General features: G+C 43.3%; 15 pseudogenes; all 15 read right to left on the reverse strand.

Moving 5' to 3' along the window:
• Positions 1-1,242: 1,242 nt before the first annotated feature.
• LOC130346368 (U2 spliceosomal RNA) lies at positions 1,243-1,506 on the reverse strand (annotated as a pseudogene).
• Positions 1,507-2,973: 1,467 nt separating this feature from the next.
• Positions 2,974-3,237, reverse strand: LOC130346370 (U2 spliceosomal RNA; annotated as a pseudogene).
• A 1,470-nt stretch (positions 3,238-4,707) lies between these two features.
• LOC130346337 (U2 spliceosomal RNA) lies at positions 4,708-4,971 on the reverse strand (annotated as a pseudogene).
• A 1,464-nt stretch (positions 4,972-6,435) lies between these two features.
• On the reverse strand, positions 6,436-6,699 carry LOC130346371 (U2 spliceosomal RNA; annotated as a pseudogene).
• Positions 6,700-8,179: 1,480 nt separating this feature from the next.
• On the reverse strand, positions 8,180-8,446 carry LOC130346330 (U2 spliceosomal RNA; annotated as a pseudogene).
• Positions 8,447-9,922: 1,476 nt separating this feature from the next.
• On the reverse strand, positions 9,923-10,186 carry LOC130346340 (U2 spliceosomal RNA; annotated as a pseudogene).
• A 1,464-nt stretch (positions 10,187-11,650) lies between these two features.
• On the reverse strand, positions 11,651-11,916 carry LOC130346326 (U2 spliceosomal RNA; annotated as a pseudogene).
• Positions 11,917-13,373: 1,457 nt separating this feature from the next.
• LOC130346372 (U2 spliceosomal RNA) lies at positions 13,374-13,637 on the reverse strand (annotated as a pseudogene).
• Positions 13,638-15,103: 1,466 nt separating this feature from the next.
• Positions 15,104-15,367, reverse strand: LOC130346373 (U2 spliceosomal RNA; annotated as a pseudogene).
• Positions 15,368-16,837: 1,470 nt separating this feature from the next.
• LOC130346374 (U2 spliceosomal RNA) lies at positions 16,838-17,101 on the reverse strand (annotated as a pseudogene).
• Positions 17,102-18,568: 1,467 nt separating this feature from the next.
• Positions 18,569-18,832, reverse strand: LOC130346375 (U2 spliceosomal RNA; annotated as a pseudogene).
• Positions 18,833-20,299: 1,467 nt separating this feature from the next.
• LOC130346377 (U2 spliceosomal RNA) lies at positions 20,300-20,563 on the reverse strand (annotated as a pseudogene).
• Positions 20,564-22,041: 1,478 nt separating this feature from the next.
• Positions 22,042-22,305, reverse strand: LOC130346378 (U2 spliceosomal RNA; annotated as a pseudogene).
• Positions 22,306-23,759: 1,454 nt separating this feature from the next.
• On the reverse strand, positions 23,760-24,023 carry LOC130346379 (U2 spliceosomal RNA; annotated as a pseudogene).
• A 1,488-nt stretch (positions 24,024-25,511) lies between these two features.
• Positions 25,512-25,775, reverse strand: LOC130346342 (U2 spliceosomal RNA; annotated as a pseudogene).
• Between the last annotated feature and the right edge of the window lie 1,382 nt (positions 25,776-27,157).

Here is a 27,157-nt window from a genome sequence, read left to right on the forward strand (position 1 = left end):
ATAGCCTGGCTTTTGCCTGAACCCCCATCACTCCTCCTCTTGCATATAAGACAATATTTCAGATCTGCATATGAAAACAACACGCCTACCTTTGTTGCACATAGCTGCCTGCCTGTCTCTAGTTACCCCACTGGCTGTAGCTGCGTCCCTTCCGACATGGAATAACACCAACTGTAACGATAAACTGAAAATTAACAGTATAAACCTGCATCATTTTGGACTCTGGTATTTGCTGAATCCGGGTGACCTGACAATCGATGGTGGTGCCGCTGGTGATTCTGGCCTTCTTGGAATCTGTTGGGCCTATGTGTTAGCTCACACATCACTTGGGTATCCATGGTAACTACCACAACATGGTCATCTGCAGTTTACATCTAGCCCGTGGCATTGAATGGCATTTTAAAAGTGCTAAGGGTCCTGGTGCAATAATCCTCCCATGAGGATCAGCCTCAACGGCTTTGTAGATTGCACTCATGTCAGCAACTCCATATACATTTTTTTTTCTTCATGCTTCTTTCTTCATCCTTTTTTCTTTCTGTCATTCAGACTTTCATTCATTCGATCTCTCTCACTCACTTGCTTTAACTCATTTGTTCTCACTCACTCACTCACTCACTCAATCACTCACTCACTCATTCACTCTCACTCACTCTCACTCTCTCACTCACTCGCTCACTAAGTCAGTCTCTCTCTCTCTCTCTCTTTTTCTTTTTATATATATTTTTTTCCGTCTTCTTCTTCTTCTTCTTCAGACCCTGTCATAGCACTAATGCCTTTCCAATACCACCAGCAGATGGAGACACTCCATTGCAACATTGGTTGTGAGCAGCAGTTTCTAAAAACAAATGCCTCATGGCGGATTTCCCATCCATCAATGGATGGTAAATTTTGTTTTTATCATTCACTGACCACAGAAACCAATGCATGGTCAAGCAACAGCAATGACACACCCTTGTGTATAGGCATGAGACCCTCATGTCATTTAACAGGATTCAGCACCACCCACAAGACAGCTACCTGTCATGTCATGTCAAACCTGCACAGGTGTGCTAGATTATTATTATTTAGTTTTATTTTATTTTTTTACACCAATCAGTGTGCAAACATGGTCATTAAAACGCTAAATGAATAGACGTTCATAAACCAGTCAGTGCAACTCATCATTTTGGTCTCCAATTCTCAAACTCAAATTCTCACCCACGGAGGATTAAATGAGAATCTTTCTTGTTTAACACTGGAATGGGGTGGTGCACTGTTCACTACCCGAAGATACTGCCACATCGGGTCAATGCATAGGGCGACAGAAGCAAGCTTCCAAATCAGCTCCCTTTCTCAAAAATCCATTTAATTTATGGTCCCCAGATAGGGAACGTATGTATCAGTATGTGCTCACAAGTCACCCAAGTGCAAGTATTCACACAAAAAAAAACGTGCCTCAGGATGCGATCTGTCGCAAGATCCTTTCTTTTTTTACACTTGATCTAAGCCAAAAGGCCTAGAGGGGATAACCGGGAAAGGGGTGGACCCAACCATGTCCCCTTCATGAGCACTCACATTACTCATAGGAATGGAAGGAAGGCTGGCAGCCAACCAGCCTCCCATACACTTTCTGGGTGGGTGGCAGTCAGCCACCCATACATACATACAGCACAGGCTAAACCCACATCATCACTTAAAAAAAGGACAGGCGACCATTGCACTCTGATGGAGCATTTAGCAATGCAATCCATAGCCTGGCTTTTGCCTGAACCCCCATCACTCCTCCTCTTGCATATAAGACAATATTTCAGATCTGCATATGAAAACAACACGCCTACCTTTGTTGCACATAGCTGCCTGCCTGTCTCTAGTTACCCCACTGGCTGTAGCTGCGTCCCTTCCGACATGGAATAACACCAACTGTAACGATAAACTGAAAATTAACAGTATAAACCTGCATCATTTTGGACTCTGGTATTTGCTGAATCCGGGTGACCTGACAATCGATGGTGGTGCCGCTGGTGATTCTGGCCTTCTTGGAATCTGTTGGGCCTATGTGTTAGCTCACACATCACTTGGGTATCCATGGTAACTACCACAACATGGTCATCTGCAGTTTACATCTAGCCCGTGGCATTGAATGGCATTTTAAAAGTGCTAAGGGTCCTGGTGCAATAATCCTCCCATGAGGATCAGCCTCAACGGCTTTGTAGATTGCACTCATGTCAGCAACTCCATATACATTTTTTTTTCTTCATGCTTCTTTCTTCATCCTTTTTTCTTTCTGTCATTCAGACTTTCATTCATTCGATCTCTCTCACTCACTTGCTTTAACTCATTTGTTCTCACTCACTCACTCACTCACTCAATCACTCACTCACTCATTCACTCTCACTCACTCTCACTCTCTCACTCACTCGCTCACTAAGTCAGTCTCTCTCTCTCTCTCTCTTTTTCTTTTTATATATATTTTTTTCCGTCTTCTTCTTCTTCTTCTTCTTCAGACCCTGTCATAGCACTAATGCCTTTCCAATACCACCAGCAGATGGAGACACTCCATTGCAACATTGGTTGTGAGCAGCAGTTTCTAAAAACAAATGCCTCATGGCGGATTTCCCATCCATCAATGGATGGTAAATTTTGTTTTTATCATTCACTGACCACAGAAACCAATGCATGGTCAAGCAACAGCAATGACACACCCTTGTGTATAGGCATGAGACCCTCATGTCATTTAACAGGATTCAGCACCACCCACAAGACAGCTACCTGTCATGTCATGTCAAACCTGCACAGGTGTGCTAGATTATTATTATTTAGTTTTATTTTATTTTTTTACACCAATCAGTGTGCAAACATGGTCATTAAAACGCTAAATGAATAGACGTTCATAAACCAGTCAGTGCAACTCATCATTTTGGTCTCCAATTCTCAAACTCAAATTCTCACCCACGGAGGATTAAATGAGAATCTTTCTTGTTTAACACTGGAATGGGGTGGTGCACTGTTCACTACCCGAAGATACTGCCACATCGGGTCAATGCATAGGGCGACAGAAGCAAGCTTCCAAATCAGCTCCCTTTCTCAAAAATCCATTTAATTTATGGTCCCCAGATAGGGAACGTATGTATCAGTATGTGCTCACAAGTCACCCAAGTGCAAGTATTCACACAAAAAAAAACGTGCCTCAGGATGCGATCTGTCGCAAGATCCTTTCTTTTTTTACACTTGATCTAAGCCAAAAGGCCTAGAGGGGATAACCGGGAAAGGGGTGGACCCAACCATGTCCCCTTCATGAGCACTCACATTACTCATAGGAATGGAAGGAAGGCTGGCAGCCAACCAGCCTCCCATACACTTTCTGGGTGGGTGGCAGTCAGCCACCCATACATACATACAGCACAGGCTAAACCCACATCATCACTTAAAAAAAGGACAGGCGACCATTGCACTCTGATGGAGCATTTAGCAATGCAATCCATAGCCTGGCTTTTGCCTGAACCCCCATCACTCCTCCTCTTGCATATAAGACAATATTTCAGATCTGCATATGAAAACAACACGCCTACCTTTGTTGCACATAGCTGCCTGCCTGTCTCTAGTTACCCCACTGGCTGTAGCTGCGTCCCTTCCGACATGGAATAACACCAACTGTAACGATAAACTGAAAATTAACAGTATAAACCTGCATCATTTTGGACTCTGGTATTTGCTGAATCCGGGTAACCTGACAATCGATGGTGGTGCCGCTGGTGATTCTGGCCTTCTTGGAATCTGTTGGGCCTATGTGTTAGCTCACACATCACTTGGGTATCCATGGTAACTACCACAACATGGTCATCTGCAGTTTACATCTAGCCCGTGGCATTGAATGGCATTTTAAAAGTGCTAAGGGTCCTGGTGCAATAATCCTCCCATGAGGATCAGCCTCAACGGCTTTGTAGATTGCACTCATGTCAGCAACTCCATATACATTTTTTTTTCTTCATGCTTCTTTCTTCATCCTTTTTTCTTTCTGTCATTCAGACTTTCATTCATTCGATCTCTCTCACTCACTTGCTTTAACTCATTTGTTCTCACTCACTCACTCACTCACTCAATCACTCACTCACTCATTCACTCTCACTCACTCTCACTCTCTCACTCACTCGCTCACTAAGTCAGTCTCTCTCTCTCTCTCTCTTTTTCTTTTTATATATATTTTTTTCCGTCTTCTTCTTCTTCTTCTTCTTCTTCAGACCCTGTCATAGCACTAATGCCTTTCCAATACCACCAGCAGATGGAGACACTCCATTGCAACATTGGTTGTGAGCAGCAGTTTCTAAAAACAAATGCCTCATGGCGGATTTCCCATCCATCAATGGATGGTAAATTTTGTTTTTATCATTCACTGACCACAGAAACCAATGCATGGTCAAGCAACAGCAATGACACACCCTTGTGTATAGGCATGAGACCCTCATGTCATTTAACAGGATTCAGCACCACCCACAAGACAGCTACCTGTCATGTCATGTCAAACCTGCACAGGTGTGCTAGATTATTATTATTTAGTTTTATTTTATTTTTTTACACCAATCAGTGTGCAAACATGGTCATTAAAACGCTAAATGAATAGACGTTCATAAACCAGTCAGTGCAACTCATCATTTTGGTCTCCAATTCTCAAACTCAAATTCTCACCCACGGAGGATTAAATGAGAATCTTTCTTGTTTAACACTGGAATGGGGTGGTGCACTGTTCACTACCCGAAGATACTGCCACATCAGGTCAATGCATAGGGCGACAGAAGCAAGCTTCCAAATCAGCTCCCTTTCTCAAAAATCCATTTAATTTATGGTCCCCAGATAGGGAACGTATGTATCAGTATGTGCTCACAAGTCACCCAAGTGCAAGTATTCACACAAAAAAAAACGTGCCTCAGGATGCGATCTGTCGCAAGATCCTTTCTTTTTTTACACTTGATCTAAGCCAAAAGGCCTAGAGGGGATAACCGGGAAAGGGGTGGACCCAACCATGTCCCCTTCATGAGCACTCACATTACTCATAGGAATGGAAGGAAGGCTGGCAGCCAACCAGCCTCCCATACACTTTCTGGGTGGGTGGCAGTCAGCCACCCATACATACATACAGCACAGGCTAAACCCACATCATCACTTAAAAAAAGGACAGGCGACCATTGCACTCTGATGGAGCATTTAGCAATGCAATCCATAGCCTGGCTTTTGCCTGAACCCCCATCACTCCTCCTCTTGCATATAAGACAATATTTCAGATCTGCATATGAAAACAACACGCCTACCTTTGTTGCACATAGCTGCCTGCCTGTCTCTAGTTACCCCACTGGCTGTAGCTGCGTCCCTTCCGACATGGAATAACACCAACTGTAACGATAAACTGAAAATTAACAGTATAAACCTGCATCATTTTGGACTCTGGTATTTGCTGAATCCGGGTGACCTGACAATCGATGGTGGTGCCGCTGGTGATTCTGGCCTTCTTGGAATCTGTTGGGCCTATGTGTTAGCTCACACATCACTTGGGTATCCATGGTAACTACCACAACATGGTCATCTGCAGTTTACATCTAGCCCGTGGCAATGAATGGCATTTTAAAAGTGCTAAGGGTCCTGGTGCAATAATCCTCCCATGAGGATCAGCCTCAACGGCTTTGTAGATTGCACTCATGTCAGCAACTCCATATACATTTTTTTTTCTTCATGCTTCTTTCTTCATCCTTTTTTCTTTCTGTCATTCAGACTTTCATTCATTCGATCTCTCTCACTCACTTGCTTTAACTCATTTGTTCTCACTCACTCACTCACTCACTCAATCACTCACTCACTCATTCACTCTCACTCACTCTCTCACTCACTCGCTCACTAAGTCAGTCTCTCTCTCTCTCTCTCTTTTTCTTTTTATATATATTTTTTTCCGTCTTCTTCTTCTTCTTCTTCTTCTTCAGACCCTGTCATAGCACTAATGCCTTTCCAATACCACCAGCAGATGGAGACACTCCATTGCAACATTGGTTGTGAGCAGCAGTTTCTAAAAACAAATGCCTCATGGCGGATTTCCCATCCATCAATGGATGGTAAATTTTGTTTTTATCATTCACTGACCACAGAAACCAATGCATGGTCAAGCAACAGCAATGACACACCCTTGTGTATAGGCATGAGACCCTCATGTCATTTAACAGGATTCAGCACCACCCACAAGACAGCTACCTGTCATGTCATGTCAAACCTGCACAGGTGTGCTAGATTATTATTATTTAGTTTTATTTTATTTTTTTACACCAATCAGTGTGCAAACATGGTCATTAAAACGCTAAATGAATAGACGTTCATAAACCAGTCAGTGCAACTCATCATTTTGGTCTCCAATTCTCAAACTCAAATTCTCACCCACGGAGGATTAAATGAGAATCTTTCTTGTTTAACACTGGAATGGGGTGGTGCACTGTTCACTACCCGAAGATACTGCCACATCGGGTCAATGCATAGGGCGACAGAAGCAAGCTTCCAAATCAGCTCCCTTTCTCAAAAATCCATTTAATTTATGGTCCCCAGATAGGGAACGTATGTATCAGTATGTGCTCACAAGTCACCCAAGTGCAAGTATTCACACAAAAAAAAACGTGCCTCAGGATGCGATCTGTCGCAAGATCCTTTCTTTTTTTACACTTGATCTAAGCCAAAAGGCCTAGAGGGGATAACCGGGAAAGGGGTGGACCCAACCATGTCCCCTTCATGAGCACTCACATTACTCATAGGAATGGAAGGAAGGCTGGCAGCCAACCAGCCTCCCATACACTTTCTGGGTGGGTGGCAGTCAGCCACCCATACATACATACAGCACAGGCTAAACCCACATCATCACTTAAAAAAAGGACAGGCGACCATTGCACTCTGATGGAGCATTTAGCAATGCAATCCATAGCCTGGCTTTTGCCTGAACCCCCATCACTCCTCCTCTTGCATATAAGACAATATTTCAGATCTGCATATGAAAACAACACGCCTACCTTTGTTGCACATAGCTGCCTGCCTGTCTCTAGTTACCCCACTGGCTGTAGCTGCGTCCCTTCCGACATGGAATAACACCAACTGTAACGATAAACTGAAAATTAACAGTATAAACCTGCATCATTTTGGACTCTGGTATTTGCTGAATCCGGGTGACCTGACAATCGATGGTGGTGCCGCTGGTGATTCTGGCCTTCTTGGAATCTGTTGGGCCTATGTGTTAGCTCACACATCACTTGGGTATCCATGGTAACTACCACAACATGGTCATCTGCAGTTTACATCTAGCCCATGGCATTGAATGGCATTTTAAAAGTGCTAAGGGTCCTGGTGCAATAATCCTCCCATGAGGATCAGCCTCAACGGCTTTGTAGATTGCACTCATGTCAGCAACTCCATATACATTTTTTTTTCTTCATGCTTCTTTCTTCATCCTTTTTTCTTTCTGTCATTCAGACTTTCATTCATTCGATCTCTCTCACTCACTTGCTTTAACTCATTTGTTCTCACTCACTCACTCACTCACTCACTCAATCACTCACTCACTCATTCACTCTCACTCACTCTCACTCTCTCACTCACTCGCTCACTAAGTCAGTCTCTCTCTCTCTCTCTCTCTCTCTTTTTCTTTTTATATATATTTTTTTCCGTCTTCTTCTTCTTCTTCTTCTTCTTCAGACCCTGTCATAGCACTAATGCCTTTCCAATACCACCAGCAGATGGAGACACTCCATTGCAACATTGGTTGTGAGCAGCAGTTTCTAAAAACAAATGCCTCATGGCGGATTTCCCATCCATCAATGGATGGTAAATTTTGTTTTTATCATTCACTGACCACAGAAACCAATGCATGGTCAAGCAACAGCAATGACACACCCTTGTGTATAGGCATGAGACCCTCATGTCATTTAACAGGATTCAGCACCACCCACAAGACAGCTACCTGTCATGTCATGTCAAACCTGCACAGGTGTGCTAGATTATTATTATTTAGTTTTATTTTATTTTTTTACACCAATCAGTGTGCAAACATGGTCATTAAAACGCTAAATGAATAGACGTTCATAAACCAGTCAGTGCAACTCATCATTTTGGTCTCCAATTCTCAAACTCAAATTCTCACCCACGGAGGATTAAATGAGAATCTTTCTTGTTTAACACTGGAATGGGGTGGTGCACTGTTCACTACCCGAAGATACTGCCACATCGGGTCAATGCATAGGGCGACAGAAGCAAGCTTCCAAATCAGCTCCCTTTCTCAAAAATCCATTTAATTTATGGTCCCCAGATAGGGAACGTATGTATCAGTATGTGCTCACAAGTCACCCAAGTGCAAGTATTCACACAAAAAAAAAAAACGTGCCTCAGGATGCGATCTGTCGCAAGATCCTTTCTTTTTTTACACTTGATCTAAGCCAAAAGGCCTAGAGGGGATAACCGGGAAAGGGGTGGACCCAACCATGTCCCCTTCATGAGCACTCACATTACTCATAGGAATGGAAGGAAGGCTGGCAGCCAACCAGCCTCCCATACACTTTCTGGGTGGGTGGCAGTCAGCCACCCATACATACATACAGCACAGGCTAAACCCACATCATCACTTAAAAAAAGGACAGGCGACCATTGCACTCTGATGGAGCATTTAGCAATGCAATCCATAGCCTGGCTTTTGCCTGAACCCCCATCACTCCTCCTCTTGCATATAAGACAATATTTCAGATCTGCATATGAAAACAACACGCCTACCTTTGTTGCACATAGCTGCCTGCCTGTCTCTAGTTACCCCACTGGCTGTAGCTGCGTCCCTTCCGACATGGAATAACACCAACTGTAACGATAAACTGAAAATTAACAGTATAAACCTGCATCATTTTGGACTCTGGTATTTGCTGAATCCGGGTGACCTGACAATCGATGGTGGTGCCGCTGGTGATTCTGGCCTTCTTGGAATCTGTTGGGCCTATGTGTTAGCTCACACATCACTTGGGTATCCATGGTAACTACCACAACATGGTCATCTGCAGTTTACATCTAGCCCGTGGCATTGAATGGCATTTTAAAAGTGCTAAGGGTCCTGGTGCAATAATCCTCCCATGAGGATCAGCCTCAACGGCTTTGTAGATTGCACTCATGTCAGCAACTCCATATACATTTTTTTTTCTTCATGCTTCTTTCTTCATCCTTTTTTCTTTCTGTCATTCAGACTTTCATTCATTCGATCTCTCTCACTCACTTGCTTTAACTCATTTGTTCTCACTCACTCACTCACTCACTCAATCACTCACTCACTCATTCACTCTCACTCACTCTCACTCTCTCACTCACTCGCTCACTAAGTCAGTCTCTCTCTCTCTCTCTCTTTTTCTTTTTATATATATTTTTTTCCGTCTTCTTCTTCTTCTTCTTCTTCTTCTTCTTCAGACCCTGTCATAGCACTAATGCCTTTCCAATACCACCAGCAGATGGAGACACTCCATTGCAACATTGGTTGTGAGCAGCAGTTTCTAAAAACAAATGCCTCATGGCGGATTTCCCATCCATCAATGGATGGTAAATTTTGTTTTTATCATTCACTGACCACAGAAACCAATGCATGGTCAAGCAACAGCAATGACACACCCTTGTGTATAGGCATGAGACCCTCATGTCATTTAACAGAATTCAGCACCACCCACAAGACAGCTACCTGTCATGTCATGTCAAACCTGCACAGGTGTGCTAGATTATTATTATTTAGTTTTATTTTATTTTTTTACACCAATCAGTGTGCAAACATGGTCATTAAAACGCTAAATGAATAGACGTTCATAAACCAGTCAGTGCAACTCATCATTTTGGTCTCCAATTCTCAAACTCAAATTCTCACCCACGGAGGATTAAATGAGAATCTTTCTTGTTTAACACTGGAATGGGGTGGTGCACTGTTCACTACCCGAAGATACTGCCACATCGGGTCAATGCATAGGGCGACAGAAGCAAGCTTCCAAATCAGCTCCCTTTCTCAAAAATCCATTTAATTTATGGTCCCCAGATAGGGAATGTATGTATCAGTATGTGCTCACAAGTCACCCAAGTGCAAGTATTCACACAAAAAAAAACGTGCCTCAGGATGCGATCTGTCGCAAGATCCTTTCTTTTTTTACACTTGATCTAAGCCAAAAGGCCTAGAGGGGATAACCGGGAAAGGGGTGGACCCAACCATGTCCCCTTCATGAGCACTCACATTACTCATAGGAATGGAAGGAAGGCTGGCAGCCAACCAGCCTCCCATACACTTTCTGGGTGGGTGGCAGTCAGCCACCCATACATACATACAGCACAGGCTAAACCCACATCATCACTTAAAAAAAGGACAGGCGACCATTGCACTCTGATGGAGCATTTAGCAATGCAATCCATAGCCTGGCTTTTGCCTGAACCCCCATCACTCCTCCTCTTGCATATAAGACAATATTTCAGATCTGCATATGAAAACAACACGCCTACCTTTGTTGCACATAGCTGCCTGCCTGTCTCTAGTTACCCCACTGGCTGTAGCTGCGTCCCTTCCGACATGGAATAACACCAACTGTAACGATAAACTGAAAATTAACAGTATAAACCTGCATCATTTTGGACTCTGGTATTTGCTGAATCCGGGTGACCTGACAATCGATGGTGGTGCCGCTGGTGATTCTGGCCTTCTTGGAATCTGTTGGGCCTATGTGTTAGCTCACACATCACTTGGGTATCCATGGTAACTACCACAACATGGTCATCTGCAGTTTACATCTAGCCCGTGGCATTGAATGGCATTTTAAAAGTGCTAAGGGTCCTGGTGCAATAATCCTCCCATGAGGATCAGCCTCAACGGCTTTGTAGATTGCACTCATGTCAGCAACTCCATATACATTTTTTTTTCTTCATGCTTCTTTCTTCATCCTTTTTTCTTTCTGTCATTCAGACTTTCATTCATTCGATCTCTCTCACTCACTTGCTTTAACTCATTTGTTCTCACTCACTCACTCACTCACTCAATCACTCACTCACTCATTCACTCTCACTCACTCTCACTCTCTCACTCACTCGCTCACTAAGTCAGTCTCTCTCTCTCTCTCTCTTTTTCTTTTTATATATATTTTTTTCCGTCTTCTTCTTCTTCTTCTTCAGACCCTGTCATAGCACTAATGCCTTTCCAATACCACCAGCAGATGGAGACACTCCATTGCAACATTGGTTGTGAGCAGCAGTTTCTAAAAACAAATGCCTCATGGCGGATTTCCCATCCATCAATGGATGGTAAATTTTGTTTTTATCATTCACTGACCACAGAAACCAATGCATGGTCAAGCAACAGCAATGACACACCCTTGTGTATAGGCATGAGACCCTCATGTCATTTAACAGGATTCAGCACCACCCACAAGACAGCTACCTGTCATGTCATGTCAAACCTGCACAGGTGTGCTAGATTATTATTATTTAGTTTTATTTTATTTTTTTACACCAATCAGTGTGCAAACATGGTCATTAAAACGCTAAATGAATAGACGTTCATAAACCAGTCAGTGCAACTCATCATTTTGGTCTCCAATTCTCAAACTCAAATTCTCACCCACGGAGGATTAAATGAGAATCTTTCTTGTTTAACACTGGAATGGGGTGGTGCACTGTTCACTACCCGAAGATACTGCCACATCGGGTCAATGCATAGGGCGACAGAAGCAAGCTTCCAAATCAGCTCCCTTTCTCAAAAATCCATTTAATTTATGGTCCCCAGATAGGGAACGTATGTATCAGTATGTGCTCACAAGTCACCCAAGTGCAAGTATTCACACAAAAAAAAAAACGTGCCTCAGGATGCGATCTGTCGCAAGATCCTTTCTTTTTTTACACTTGATCTAAGCCAAAAGGCCTAGAGGGGATAACCGGGAAAGGGGTGGACCCAACCATGTCCCCTTCATGAGCACTCACATTACTCATAGGAATGGAAGGAAGGCTGGCAGCCAACCAGCCTCCCATACACTTTCTGGGTGGGTGGCAGTCAGCCACCCATACATACATACAGCACAGGCTAAACCCACATCATCACTTAAAAAAAGGACAGGCGACCATTGCACTCTGATGGAGCATTTAGCAATGCAATCCATAGCCTGGCTTTTGCCTGAACCCCCATCACTCCTCCTCTTGCATATAAGACAATATTTCAGATCTGCATATGAAAACAACACGCCTACCTTTGTTGCACATAGCTGCCTGCCTGTCTCTAGTTACCCCACTGGCTGTAGCTGCGTCCCTTCCGACATGGAATAACACCAACTGTAACGATAAACTGAAAATTAACAGTATAAACCTGCATCATTTTGGACTCTGGTATTTGCTGAATCCGGGTGACCTGACAATCGATGGTGGTGCCGCTGGTGATTCTGGCCTTCTTGGAATCTGTTGGGCCTATGTGTTAGCTCACACATCACTTGGGTATCCATGGTAACTACCACAACATGGTCATCTGCAGTTTACATCTAGCCCGTGGCATTGAATGGCATTTTAAAAGTGCTAAGGGTCCTGGTGCAATAATCCTCCCATGAGGATCAGCCTCAACGGCTTTGTAGATTGCACTCATGTCAGCAACTCCATATACATTTTTTTTTCTTCATGCTTCTTTCTTCATCCTTTTTTCTTTCTGTCATTCAGACTTTCATTCATTCGATCTCTCTCACTCACTTGCTTTAACTCATTTGTTCTCACTCACTCACTCACTCACTCAATCACTCACTCACTCATTCTCTCACTCACTCACTCGCTCACTAAGTCAGTCTCTCTCTCTCTCTCTCTTTTTCTTTTTATATATATTTTTTTCCGTCTTCTTCTTCTTCTTCTTCTTCTTCTTCAGACCCTGTCATAGCACTAATGCCTTTCCAATACCACCAGCAGATGGAGACACTCCATTGCAACATTGGTTGTGAGCAGCAGTTTCTAAAAACAAATGCCTCATGGCGGATTTCCCATCCATCAATGGATGGTAAATTTTGTTTTTATCATTCACTGACCACAGAAACCAATGCATGGTCAAGCAACAGCAATGACACACCCTTGTGTATAGGCATGAGACCCTCATGTCATTTAACAGGATTCAGCACCACCCACAAGACAGCTACCTGTCATGTCATGTCAAACCTGCACAGGTGTGCTAGATTATTATTATTTAGTTTTATTTTATTTTTTTACACCAATCAGTGTGCAAACATGGTCATTAAAACGCTAAATGAATAGACGTTCATAAACCAGTCAGTGCAACTCATAATTTTGGTCTCCAATTCTCAAACTCAAATTCTCACCCACGGAGGATTAAATGAGAATCTTTCTTGTTTAACACTGGAATGGGGTGGTGCACTGTTCACTACCCGAAGATACTGCCACATCGGGTCAATGCATAGGGCGACAGAAGCAAGCTTCCAAATCAGCTCCCTTTCTCAAAAATCCATTTAATTTATGGTCCCCAGATAGGGAACGTATGTATCAGTATGTGCTCACAAGTCACCCAAGTGCAAGTATTCACACAAAAAAAAACGTGCCTCAGGATGCGATCTGTCGCAAGATCCTTTCTTTTTTTACACTTGATCTAAGCCAAAAGGCCTAGAGGGGATAACCGGGAAAGGGGTGGACCCAACCATGTCCCCTTCATGAGCACTCACATTACTCATAGGAATGGAAGGAAGGCTGGCAGCCAACCAGCCTCCCATACACTTTCTGGGTGGGTGGCAGTCAGCCACCCATACATACATACAGCACAGGCTAAACCCACATCATCACTTAAAAAAAGGACAGGCGACCATTGCACTCTGATGGAGCATTTAGCAATGCAATCCATAGCCTGGCTTTTGCCTGAACCCCCATCACTCCTCCTCTTGCATATAAGACAATATTTCAGATCTGCATATGAAAACAACACGCCTACCTTTGTTGCACATAGCTGCCTGCCTGTCTCTAGTTACCCCACTGGCTGTAGCTGCGTCCCTTCCGACATGGAATAACACCAACTGTAACGATAAACTGAAAATTAACAGTATAAACCTGCATCATTTTGGACTCTGGTATTTGCTGAATCCGGGTGACCTGACAATCGATGGTGGTGCCGCTGGTGATTCTGGCCTTCTTGGAATCTGTTGGGCCTATGTGTTAGCTCACACATCACTTGGGTATCCATGGTAACTACCACAACATGGTCATCTGCAGTTTACATCTAGCCCGTGGCATTGAATGGCATTTTAAAAGTGCTAAGGGTCCTGGTGCAATAATCCTCCCATGAGGATCAGCCTCAACGGCTTTGTAGATTGCACTCATGTCAGCAACTCCATATACATTTTTTTTTCTTCATGCTTCTTTCTTCATCCTTTTTTCTTTCTGTCATTCAGACTTTCATTCATTCGATCTCTCTCACTCACTTGCTTTAACTCATTTGTTCTCACTCACTCACTCACTCAATCACTCACTCACTCATTCACTCTCACTCACTCTCACTCTCTCACTCACTCGCTCACTAAGTCAGTCTCTCTCTCTCTCTCTCTTTTTCTTTTTATATATATTTTTTTCCGTCTTCTTCTTCTTCTTCTTCTTCTTCAGACCCTGTCATAGCACTAATGCCTTTCCAATACCACCAGCAGATGGAGACACTCCATTGCAACATTGGTTGTGAGCAGCAGTTTCTAAAAACAAATGCCTCATGGCGGATTTCCCATCCATCAATGGATGGTAAATTTTGTTTTTATCATTCACTGACCACAGAAACCAATGCATGGTCAAGCAACAGCAATGACACACCCTTGTGTATAGGCATGAGACCCTCATGTCATTTAACAGGATTCAGCACCACCCACAAGACAGCTACCTGTCATGTCATGTCAAACCTGCACAGGTGTGCTAGATTATTATTATTTAGTTTTATTTTATTTTTTTACACCAATCAGTGTGCAAACATGGTCATTAAAACGCTAAATGAATAGACGTTCATAAACCAGTCAGTGCAACTCATCATTTTGGTCTCCAATTCTCAAACTCAAATTCTCACCCACGGAGGATTAAATGAGAATCTTTCTTGTTTAACACTGGAATGGGGTGGTGCACTGTTCACTACCCGAAGATACTGCCACATCGGGTCAATGCATAGGGCGACAGAAGCAAGCTTCCAAATCAGCTCCCTTTCTCAAAAATCCATTTAATTTATGGTCCCCAGATAGGGAACGTATGTATCAGTATGTGCTCACAAGTCACCCAAGTGCAAGTATTCACACAAAAAAAAACGTGCCTCAGGATGCGATCTGTCGCAAGATCCTTTCTTTTTTTACACTTGATCTAAGCCAAAAGGCCTAGAGGGGATAACCGGGAAAGGGGTGGACCCAACCATGTCCCCTTCATGAGCACTCACATTACTCATAGGAATGGAAGGAAGGCTGGCAGCCAACCAGCCTCCCATACACTTTCTGGGTGGGTGGCAGTCAGCCACCCATACATACATACATACAGCACAGGCTAAACCCACATCATCACTTAAAAAAAGGACAGGCGACCATTGCACTCTGATGGAGCATTTAGCAATGCAATCCATAGCCTGGCTTTTGCCTGAACCCCCATCACTCCTCCTCTTGCATATAAGACAATATTTCAGATCTGCATATGAAAACAACACGCCTACCTTTGTTGCACATAGCTGCCTGCCTGTCTCTAGTTACCCCACTGGCTGTAGCTGCGTCCCTTCCGACATGGAATAACACCAACTGTAACGATAAACTGAAAATTAACAGTATAAACCTGCATCATTTTGGACTCTGGTATTTGCTGAATCCGGGTGACCTGACAATCGATGGTGGTGCCGCTGGTGATTCTGGCCTTCTTGGAATCTGTTGGGCCTATGTGTTAGCTCACACATCACTTGGGTATCCATGGTAACTACCACAACATGGTCATCTGCAGTTTACATCTAGCCCGTGGCATTGAATGGCATTTTAAAAGTGCTAAGGGTCCTGGTGCAATAATCCTCCCATGAGGATCAGCCTCAACGGCTTTGTAGATTGCACTCATGTCAGCAACTCCATATACATTTTTTTTTCTTCATGCTTCTTTCTTCATCCTTTTTTCTTTCTGTCATTCAGACTTTCATTCATTAGATCTCTCTCACTCACTTGCTTTAACTCATTTGTTCTCACTCACTCACTCACTCACTCAATCACTCACTCACTCATTCACTCTCACTCACTCTCACTCTCTCACTCACTCGCTCACTAAGTCAGTCTCTCTCTCTCTCTTTTTCTTTTTATATATATTTTTTTCCGTCTTCTTCTTCTTCTTCTTCTTCTTCAGACCCTGTCATAGCACTAATGCCTTTCCAATACCACCAGCAGATGGAGACACTCCATTGCAACATTGGTTGTGAGCAGCAGTTTCTAAAAACAAATGCCTCATGGCGGATTTCCCATCCATCAATGGATGGTAAATTTTGTTTTTATCATTCACTGACCACAGAAACCAATGCATGGTCAAGCAACAGCAATGACACACCCTTGTGTATAGGCATGAGACCCTCATGTCATTTAACAGGATTCAGCACCACCCACAAGACAGCTACCTGTCATGTCATGTCAAACCTGCACAGGTGTGCTAGATTATTATTATTTAGTTTTATTTTATTTTTTTACACCAATCAGTGTGCAAACATGGTCATTAAAACGCTAAATGAATAGACGTTCATAAACCAGTCAGTGCAACTCATCATTTTGGTCTCCAATTCTCAAACTCAAATTCTCACCCACGGAGGATTAAATGAGAATCTTTCTTGTTTAACACTGGAATGGGGTGGTGCACTGTTCACTACCCGAAGATACTGCCACATCGGGTCAATGCATAGGGCGACAGAAGCAAGCTTCCAAATCAGCTCCCTTTCTCAAAAATCCATTTAATTTATGGTCCCCAGATAGGGAACGTATGTATCAGTATGTGCTCACAAGTCACCCAAGTGCAAGTATTCACACAAAAAAAAACGTGCCTCAGGATGCGATCTGTCGCAAGATCCTTTCTTTTTTTACACTTGATCTAAGCCAAAAGGCCTAGAGGGGATAACCGGGAAAGGGGTGGACCCAACCATGTCCCCTTCATGAGCACTCACATTACTCATAGGAATGGAAGGAAGGCTGGCAGCCAACCAGCCTCCCATACACTTTCTGGGTGGGTGGCAGTCAGCCACCCATACATACATACAGCACAGGCTAAACCCACATCATCACTTAAAAAAAGGACAGGCGACCATTGCACTCTAATGGAGCATTTAGCAATGCAATCCATAGCCTGGCTTTTGCCTGAACCCCCATCACTCCTCCTCTTGCATATAAGACAATATTTCAGATCTGCATATGAAAACAACACGCCTACCTTTGTTGCACATAGCTGCCTGCCTGTCTCTAGTTACCCCACTGGCTGTAGCTGCGTCCCTTCCGACATGGAATAACACCAACTGTAACGATAAACTGAAAATTAACAGTATAAACCTGCATCATTTTGGACTCTGGTATTTGCTGAATCCGGGTGACCTGACAATCGATGGTGGTGCCGCTGGTGATTCTGGCCTTCTTGGAATCTGTTGGGCCTATGTGTTAGCTCACACATCACTTGGGTATCCATGGTAACTACCACAACATGGTCATCTGCAGTTTACATCTAGCCCGTGGCATTGAATGGCATTTTAAAAGTGCTAAGGGTCCTGGTGCAATAATCCTCCCATGAGGATCAGCCTCAACGGCTTTGTAGATTGCACTCATGTCAGCAACTCCATATACATTTTTTTTTCTTCATGCTTCTTTCTTCATCCTTTTTTCTTTCTGTCATTCAGACTTTCATTCATTCGATCTCTCTCACTCACTTGCTTTAACTCATTTGTTCTCACTCACTCACTCACTCACTCAATCACTCACTCACTCATTCACTCTCACTCACTCTCACTCTCTCACTCACTCGCTCACTAAGTCAGTCTCTCTCTCTCTCTCTCTTTTTCTTTTTATATATATTTTTTTCCGTCTTCTTCTTCTTCTTCTTCTTCAGACCCTGTCATAGCACTAATGCCTTTCCAATACCACCAGCAGATGGAGACACTCCATTGCAACATTGGTTGTGAGCAGCAGTTTCTAAAAACAAATGCCTCATGGCGGATTTCCCATCCATCAATGGATGGTAAATTTTGTTTTTATCATTCACTGACCACAGAAACCAATGCATGGTCAAGCAACAGCAATGACACACCCTTGTGTATAGGCATGAGACCCTCATGTCATTTAACAGGATTCAGCACCACCCACAAGACAGCTACCTGTCATGTCATGTCAAACCTGCACAGGTGTGCTAGATTATTATTATTTAGTTTTATTTTATTTTTTTACACCAATCAGTGTGCAAACATGGTCATTAAAACGCTAAATGAATAGACGTTCATAAACCAGTCAGTGCAACTCATCATTTTGGTCTCCAATTCTCAAACTCAAATTCTCACCCACGGAGGATTAAATGAGAATCTTTCTTGTTTAACACTGGAATGGGGTGGTGCACTGTTCACTACCCGAAGATACTGCCACATCGGGTCAATGCATAGGGCGACAGAAGCAAGCTTCCAAATCAGCTCCCTTTCTCAAAAATCCATTTAATTTATGGTCCCCAGATAGGGAACGTATGTATCAGTATGTGCTCACAAGTCACCCAAGTGCAAGTATTCACACAAAAAAAAACGTGCCTCAGGATGCGATCTGTCGCAAGATCCTTTCTTTTTTTACACTTGATCTAAGCCAAAAGGCCTAGAGGGGATAACCGGGAAAGGGGTGGACCCAACTATGTCCCCTTCATGAGCACTCACATTACTCATAGGAATGGAAGGAAGGCTGGCAGCCAACCAGCCTCCCATACACTTTCTGGGTGGGTGGCAGTCAGCCACCCATACATACATACAGCACAGGCTAAACCCACATCATCACTTAAAAAAAGGACAGGCGACCATTGCACTCTGATGGAGCATTTAGCAATGCAATCCATAGCCTGGCTTTTGCCTGAACCCCCATCACTCCTCCTCTTGCATATAAGACAATATTTCAGATCTGCATATGAAAACAACACGCCTACCTTTGTTGCACATAGCTGCCTGCCTGTCTCTAGTTACCCCACTGGCTGTAGCTGCGTCCCTTCCGACATGGAATAACACCAACTGTAACGATAAACTGAAAATTAACAGTATAAACCTGCATCATTTTGGACTCTGGTATTTGCTGAATCCGGGTGACCTGACAATCGATGGTGGTGCCGCTGGTGATTCTGGCCTTCTTGGAATCTGTTGGGCCTATGTGTTAGCTCACACATCACTTGGGTATCCATGGTAACTACCACAACATGGTCATCTGCAGTTTACATCTAGCCCGTGGCATTGAATGGCATTTTAAAAGTGCTAAGGGTCCTGGTGCAATAATCCTCCCATGAGGATCAGCCTCAACGGCTTTGTAGATTGCACTCATGTCAGCAACTCCATATACATTTTTTTTTCTTCATGCTTCTTTCTTCATCCTTTTTTCTTTCTGTCATTCAGACTTTCATTCATTCGATCTCTCTCACTCACTTGCTTTAACTCATTTGTTCTCACTCACTCACTCACTCACTCACTCATTCACTCTCACTCACTCTCACTCTCTCACTCACTCGCTCACTAAGTCAGTCTCTCTCTCTCTCTCTCTTTTTCTTTTTATATATATTTTTTTCCGTCTTCTTCTTCTTCTTCTTCTTCTTCTTCAGACCCTGTCATAGCACTAATGCCTTTCCAATACCACCAGCAGATGGAGACACTCCATTGCAACATTGGTTGTGAGCAGCAGTTTCTAAAAACAAATGCCTCATGGCGGATTTCCCATCCATCAATGGATGGTAAATTTTGTTTTTATCATTCACTGACCACAGAAACCAATGCATGGTCAAGCAACAGCAATGACACACCCTTGTGTATAGGCATGAGACCCTCATGTCATTTAACAGGATTCAGCACCACCCACAAGACAGCTACCTGTCATGTCATGTCAAACCTGCACAGGTGTGCTAGATTATTATTATTTAGTTTTATTTTATTTTTTTACACCAATCAGTGTGCAAACATGGTCATTAAAACGCTAAATGAATAGACGTTCATAAACCAGTCAGTGCAACTCCAACTCATCATTTTGGTCTCCAATTCTCAAACTCAAATTCTCACCCACGGAGGATTAAATGAGAATCTTTCTTGTTTAACACTGGAATGGGGTGGTGCACTGTTCACTACCCGAAGATACTGCCACATCGGGTCAATGCATAGGGCGACAGAAGCAAGCTTCCAAATCAGCTCCCTTTCTCAAAAATCCATTTAATTTATGGTCCCCAGATAGGGAACGTATGTATCAGTATGTGCTCACAAGTCACCCAAGTGCAAGTATTCACACAAAAAAAAACGTGCCTCAGGATGCGATCTGTCGCAAGATCCTTTCTTTTTTTACACTTGATCTAAGCCAAAAGGCCTAGAGGGGATAACCGGGAAAGGGGTGGACCCAACCATGTCCCCTTCATGAGCACTCACATTACTCATAGGAATGGAAGGAAGGCTGGCAGCCAACCAGCCTCCCATACACTTTCTGGGTGGGTGGCAGTCAGCCACCCATACATACATACAGCACAGGCTAAACCCACATCATCACTTAAAAAAAGGACAGGCGACCATTGCACTCTGATGGAGCATTTAGCAATGCAATCCATAGCCTGGCTTTTGCCTGAACCCCCATCACTCCTCCTCTTGCATATAAGACAATATTTCAGATCTGCATATGAAAACAACACGCCTACCTTTGTTGCACATAGCTGCCTGCCTGTCTCTAGTTACCCCACTGGCTGTAGCTGCGTCCCTTCCGACATGGAATAACACCAACTGTAACGATAAACTGAAAATTAACAGTATAAACCTGCATCATTTTGGACTCTGGTATTTGCTGAATCCGGGTGACCTGACAATCGATGGTGGTGCCGCTGGTGATTCTGGCCTTCTTGGAATCTGTTGGGCCTATGTGTTAGCTCACACATCACTTGGGTATCCATGGTAACTACCACAACATGGTCATCTGCAGTTTACATCTAGCCCGTGGCATTGAATGGCATTTTAAAAGTGCTAAGGGTCCTGGTGCAATAATCCTCCCATGAGGATCAGCCTCAACGGCTTTGTAGATTGCACTCATGTCAGCAACTCCATATACATTTTTTTTTCTTCATGCTTCTTTCTTCATCCTTTTTTCTTTCTGTCATTCAGACTTTCATTCATTCGATCTCTCTCACTCACTTGCTTTAACTCATTTGTTCTCACTCACTCACTCACTCACTCAATCACTCACTCACTCATTCACTCTCACTCACTCTCACTCTCTCACTCACTCGCTCACTAAGTCAGTCTCTCTCTCTCTCTCTCTCTTTTTCTTTTTATATATATTTTTTTCCGTCTTCTTCTTCTTCTTCTTCTTCTTCTTCTTCAGACCCTGTCATAGCACTAATGCCTTTCCAATACCACCAGCAGATGGAGACACTCCATTGCAACATTGGTTGTGAGCAGCAGTTTCTAAAAACAAATGCCTCATGGCGGATTTCCCATCCATCAATGGATGGTAAATTTTGTTTTTATCATTCACTGACCACAGAAACCAATGCATGGTCAAGCAACAGCAATGACACACCCTTGTGTATAGGCATGAGACCCTCATGTCATTTAACAGGATTCAGCACCACCCACAAGACAGCTACCTGTCATGTCATGTCAAACCTGCACAGGTGTGCTAGATTATTATTATTTAGTTTTATTTTATTTTTTTACACCAATCAGTGTGCAAACATGGTCATTAAAACGCTAAATGAATAGACGTTCATAAACCAGTCAGTGCAACTCATCATTTTGGTCTCCAATTCTCAAACTCAAATTCTCACCCACGGAGGATTAAATGAGAATCTTTCTTGTTTAACACTGGAATGGGGTGGTGCACTGTTCACTACCCGAAGATACTGCCACATCGGGTCAATGCATAGGGCGACAGAAGCAAGCTTCCAAATCAGCTCCCTTTCTCAAAAATCCATTTAATTTATGGTCCCCAGATAGGGAACGTATGTATCAGTATGTGCTCACAAGTCACCCAAGTGCAAGTATTCACACAAAAAAAAACGTGCCTCAGGATGCGATCTGTCGCAAGATCCTTTCTTTTTTTACACTTGATCTAAGCCAAAAGGCCTAGAGGGGATAACTGGGAAAGGGGTGGACCCAACCATGTCCCCTTCATGAGCACTCACATTACTCATAGGAATGGAAGGAAGGCTGGCAGCCAACCAGCCTCCCATACACTTTCTGGGTGGGTGGCAGTCAGCCACCCATACATACATACAGCACAGGCTAAACCCACATCATCACTTAAAAAAAGGACAGGCGACCATTGCACTCTGATGGAGCATTTAGCAATGCAATCCATAGCCTGGCTTTTGCCTGAACCCCCATCACTCCTCCTCTTGCATATAAGACAATATTTCAGATCTGCATATGAAAACAACACGCCTACCTTTGTTGCACATAGCTGCCTGCCTGTCTCTAGTTACCCCACTGGCTGTAGCTGCGTCCCTTCCGACATGGAATAACACCAACTGTAACGATAAACTGAAAATTAACAGTATAAACCTGCATCATTTTGGACTCTGGTATTTGCTGAATCCGGGTGACCTGACAATCGATGGTGGTGCCGCTGGTGATTCTGGCCTTCTTGGAATCTGTTGGGCCTATGTGTTAGCTCACACATCACTTGGGTATCCATGGTAACTACCACAACATGGTCATCTGCAGTTTACATCTAGCCCGTGGCATTGAATGGCATTTTAAAAGTGCTAAGGGTCCTGGTGCAATAATCCTCCCATGAGGATCAGCCTCAACGGCTTTGTAGATTGCACTCATGTCAGCAACTCCATATACATTTTTTTTTCTTCATGCTTCTTTCTTCATCCTTTTTTCTTTCTGTCATTCAGACTTTCATTCATTCGATCTCTCTCACTCACTTGCTTTAACTCATTTGTTCTCACTCACTCACTCACTCACTCAATCACTCACTCACTCACTCACTCTCACTCTCTCACTCACTCGCTCACTAAGTCAGTCTCTCTCTCTCTTTTTCTTTTTATATATATTTTTTTCCGTCTTCTTCTTCTTCTTCTTCTTCTTCAGACCCTGTCATAGCACTAATGCCTTTCCAATACCACCAGCAGATGGAGACACTCCATTGCAACATTGGTTGTGAGCAGCAGTTTCTAAAAACAAATGCCTCATGGCGGATTTCCCATCCATCAATGGATGGTAAATTTTGTTTTTATCATTCACTGACCACAGAAACCAATGCATGGTCAAGCAACAGCAATGACACACCCTTGTGTATAGGCATGAGACCCTCATGTCATTTAACAGGATTCAGCACCACCCACAAGACAGCTACCTGTCATGTCATGTCAAACCTGCACAGGTGTGCTAGATTATTATTATTTAGTTTTATTTTATTTTTTTACACCAATCAGTGTGCAAACATGGTCATTAAAACGCTAAATGAATAGACGTTCATAAACCAGTCAGTGCAACTCATCATTTTGGTCTCCAATTCTCAAACTCAAATTCTCACCCACGGAGGATTAAATGAGAATCTTTCTTGTTTAACACTGGAATGGGGTGGTGCACTGTTCACTACCCGAAGATACTGCCACATCGGGTCAATGCATAGGGCGACAGAAGCAAGCTTCCAAATCAGCTCCCTTTCTCAAAAATCCATTTAATTTATGGTCCCCAGATAGGGAACGTATGTATCAGTATGTGCTCACAAGTCACCCAAGTGCAAGTATTCACACAAAAAAAAACGTGCCTCAGGATGCGATCTGTCGCAAGATCCTTTCTTTTTTTACACTTGATCTAAGCCAAAAGGCCTAGAGGGGATAACCGGGAAAGGGGTGGACCCAACCATGTCCCCTTCATGAGCACTCACATTACTCATAGGAATGGAAGGAAGGCTGGCAGCCAACAAGCCTCCCATACACTTTCTGGGTGGGTGGCAGTCAGCCACCCATACATACATACAGCACAGGCTAAACCCACATCATCACTTAAAAAAAGGACAGGCGACCATTGCACTCTGATGGAGCATTTAGCAATGCAATCCATAGCTGGCTTTTGCCTGAACCCCCATCACTCCTCCTCTTGCATATAAGACAATATTTCAGATCTGCATATGAAAACAACACGCCTACCTTTGTTGCACATAGCTGCCTGCCTGTCTCTAGTTACCCCACTGGCTGTAGCTGCGTCCCTTCCGACATGGAATAACACCAACTGTAACGATAAACTGAAAATTAACAGTATAAACCTGCATCATTTTGGACTCTGGTATTTTGCTGAATCCGGGTGACCTGACAATCGATGGTGGTGCCGCTGGTGATTCTGGCCTTCTTGGAATCTGTTGGGCCTATGTGTTAGCTCACACATCACTTGGGTATCCATGGTAACTACCACAACATGGTCATCTGCAGTTTACATCTAGCCCGTGGCATTGAATGGCATTTTAAAAAGTGCTAAGGGTCCTGGTGCAATAATCCTCCCATGAGGATCAGCCTCAACGGCTTTGTAGATTGCACTCATGTCAGCAACTCCATATACATTTTTTTTTCTTCATGCTTCTTTCTTCATCCTTTTTTCTTTCTGTCATTCAGACTTTCATTCATTCGATCTCTCTCACTCACTTGCTTTAACTCATTTGTTCTCACTCACTCACTCACTCACTCAATCACTCACTCACTCATTCACTCTCACTCACTCTCACTCTCTCACTCACTCGCTCACTAAGTCAGTCTCTCTCTCTCTCTCTTTTTCTTTTTATATATATTTTTTTCCGTCTTCTTCTTCTTCTTCTTCTTCTTCTTCTTCTTCTTCTTCTTCTTCAGACCGTCATAGCACTAATGCCTTTCCAATACCACCAGCAGATGGAGACACTCCATTGCAACATTGGTTGTGAGCAGCAGTTTCTAAAAACAAATGCCTCATGGCGGATTTCCCATCCATCAATGGATGGTAAATTTTGTTTTTATCATTCACTGACCACAGAAACCAATGCATGGTCAAGCAACAGCAATGACACACCCTTGTGTATAGGCATGAGACCCTCATGTCATTTAACAGGATTCAGCACCACCCACAAGACAGCTACCTGTCATGTCATGTCAAACCTGCACAGGTGTGCTAGATTATTATTATTTAGTTTTATTTTATTTTTTTACACCAATCAGTGTGCAAACATGGTCATTAAAACGCTAAATGAATAGACGTTCATAAACCAGTCAGTGCAACTCATCATTTTGGTCTCCAATTCTCAAACTCAAATTCTCACCCACGGAGGATTAAATGAGAATCTTTCTTGTTTAACACTGGAATGGGGTGGTGCACTGTTCACTACCCAAAGATACTGCCACATCGGGTCAATGCATAGGGCGACAGAAGCAAGCTTCCAAATCAGCTCCCTTTCTCAAAAATCCATTTAATTTATGGTCCCCAGATAGGGAACGTATGTATCAGTATGTGCTCACAAGTCACCCAAGTGCAAGTATTCACACAAAAAAAAACGTGCCTCAGGATGCGATCTGTCGCAAGATCCTTTCTTTTTTTACACTTGATCTAAGCCAAAAGGCCTAGAGGGGATAACCGGGAAAGGGGTGGACCCAACCATGTCCCCTTCATGAGCACTCACATTACTCATAGGAATGGAAGGAAGGCTGGCAGCCAACCAGCCTCCCATACACTTTCTGGGTGGGTGGCAGTCAGCCACCCATACATACATACAGCACAGGCTAAACCCACATCATCACTTAAAAAAAGGACAGGCGACCATTGCACTCTGATGGAGCATTTAGCAATGCAATCCATAGCCTGGCTTTTGCCTGAACCCCCATCACTCCTCCTCTTGCATATAAGACAATATTTCAGATCTGCATATGAAAACAACACGCCTACCTTTGTTGCACATAGCTGCCTGCCTGTCTCTAGTTACCCCACTGGCTGTAGCTGCGTCCCTTCGACATGGAATAACACCAACTGTAACGATAAACTGAAAATTAACAGTATAAACCTGCATCATTTGGACTCTGGTATTTGCTGAATCCGGGTGACCTGACAATCGATGGTGGTGCCGCTGGTGATTCTGGCCTTCTTGGAATCTGTTGGGCCTATGTGTTAGCTCACACATCACTTGGGTATCCATGGTAACTACCACAACATGGTCATCTGCAGTTTACATCTAGCCCGTGGCATTGAATGGCATTTTAAAAGTGCTAAGGGTCCTGGTGCAATAATCCTCCCATGAGGATCAGCCTCAACGGCTTTGTAGATTGCACTCATGTCAGCAACTCCATATACATTTTTTTTTCTTCATGCTTCTTTCTTCATCCTTTTTTCTTTCTGTCATTCAGACTTTCATTCATTCGATCTCTCTCACTCACTTGCTTTAACTCATTTGTTCTCACTCACTCACTCACTCACTCAATCACTCACTCACTCATTCACTCTCACTCACTCTCACTCTCTCACTCACTCGCTCACTAAGTCAGTCTCTCTCTCTCTCTCTCTTTTTCTTTTTATATATATTTTTTTCCGTCTTCTTCTTCTTCTTCTTCTTCTTCTTCTTCTTCTTCTTCAGACCCTGTCATAGCACTAATGCCTTTCCAATACCACCAGCAGATGGAGACACTCCATTGCAACATTGGTTGTGAGCAGCAGTTTCTAAAAACAAATGCCTCATGGCGGATTTCCCATCCCATCAATGGATGGTAAATTTTGTTTTTATCATTCACTGACCACAGAAACCAATGCAATGGTCAAGCAACAGCAATGACACACCCTTGTGTATAGGCATGAGACCCTCATGTCATTTAACAGGATTCAGCACCACCCACAAGACAGCTACCTTGTCATGTCATGTCAAACCTGCACAGGTGTGCTAGATTATTATTATTTAGTTTTATTTTATTTTTTTACACCAATCAGTGTGCAAACATGGTCATTAAAACGCTAAATGAATAGACGTTC

The sequence above is a fragment of the Hyla sarda genome, unplaced genomic scaffold (assembly GCF_029499605.1).
Source record: "Hyla sarda isolate aHylSar1 unplaced genomic scaffold, aHylSar1.hap1 scaffold_784, whole genome shotgun sequence".
NCBI classification, from domain to species: Eukaryota; Metazoa; Chordata; class Amphibia; order Anura; family Hylidae; genus Hyla; species Hyla sarda.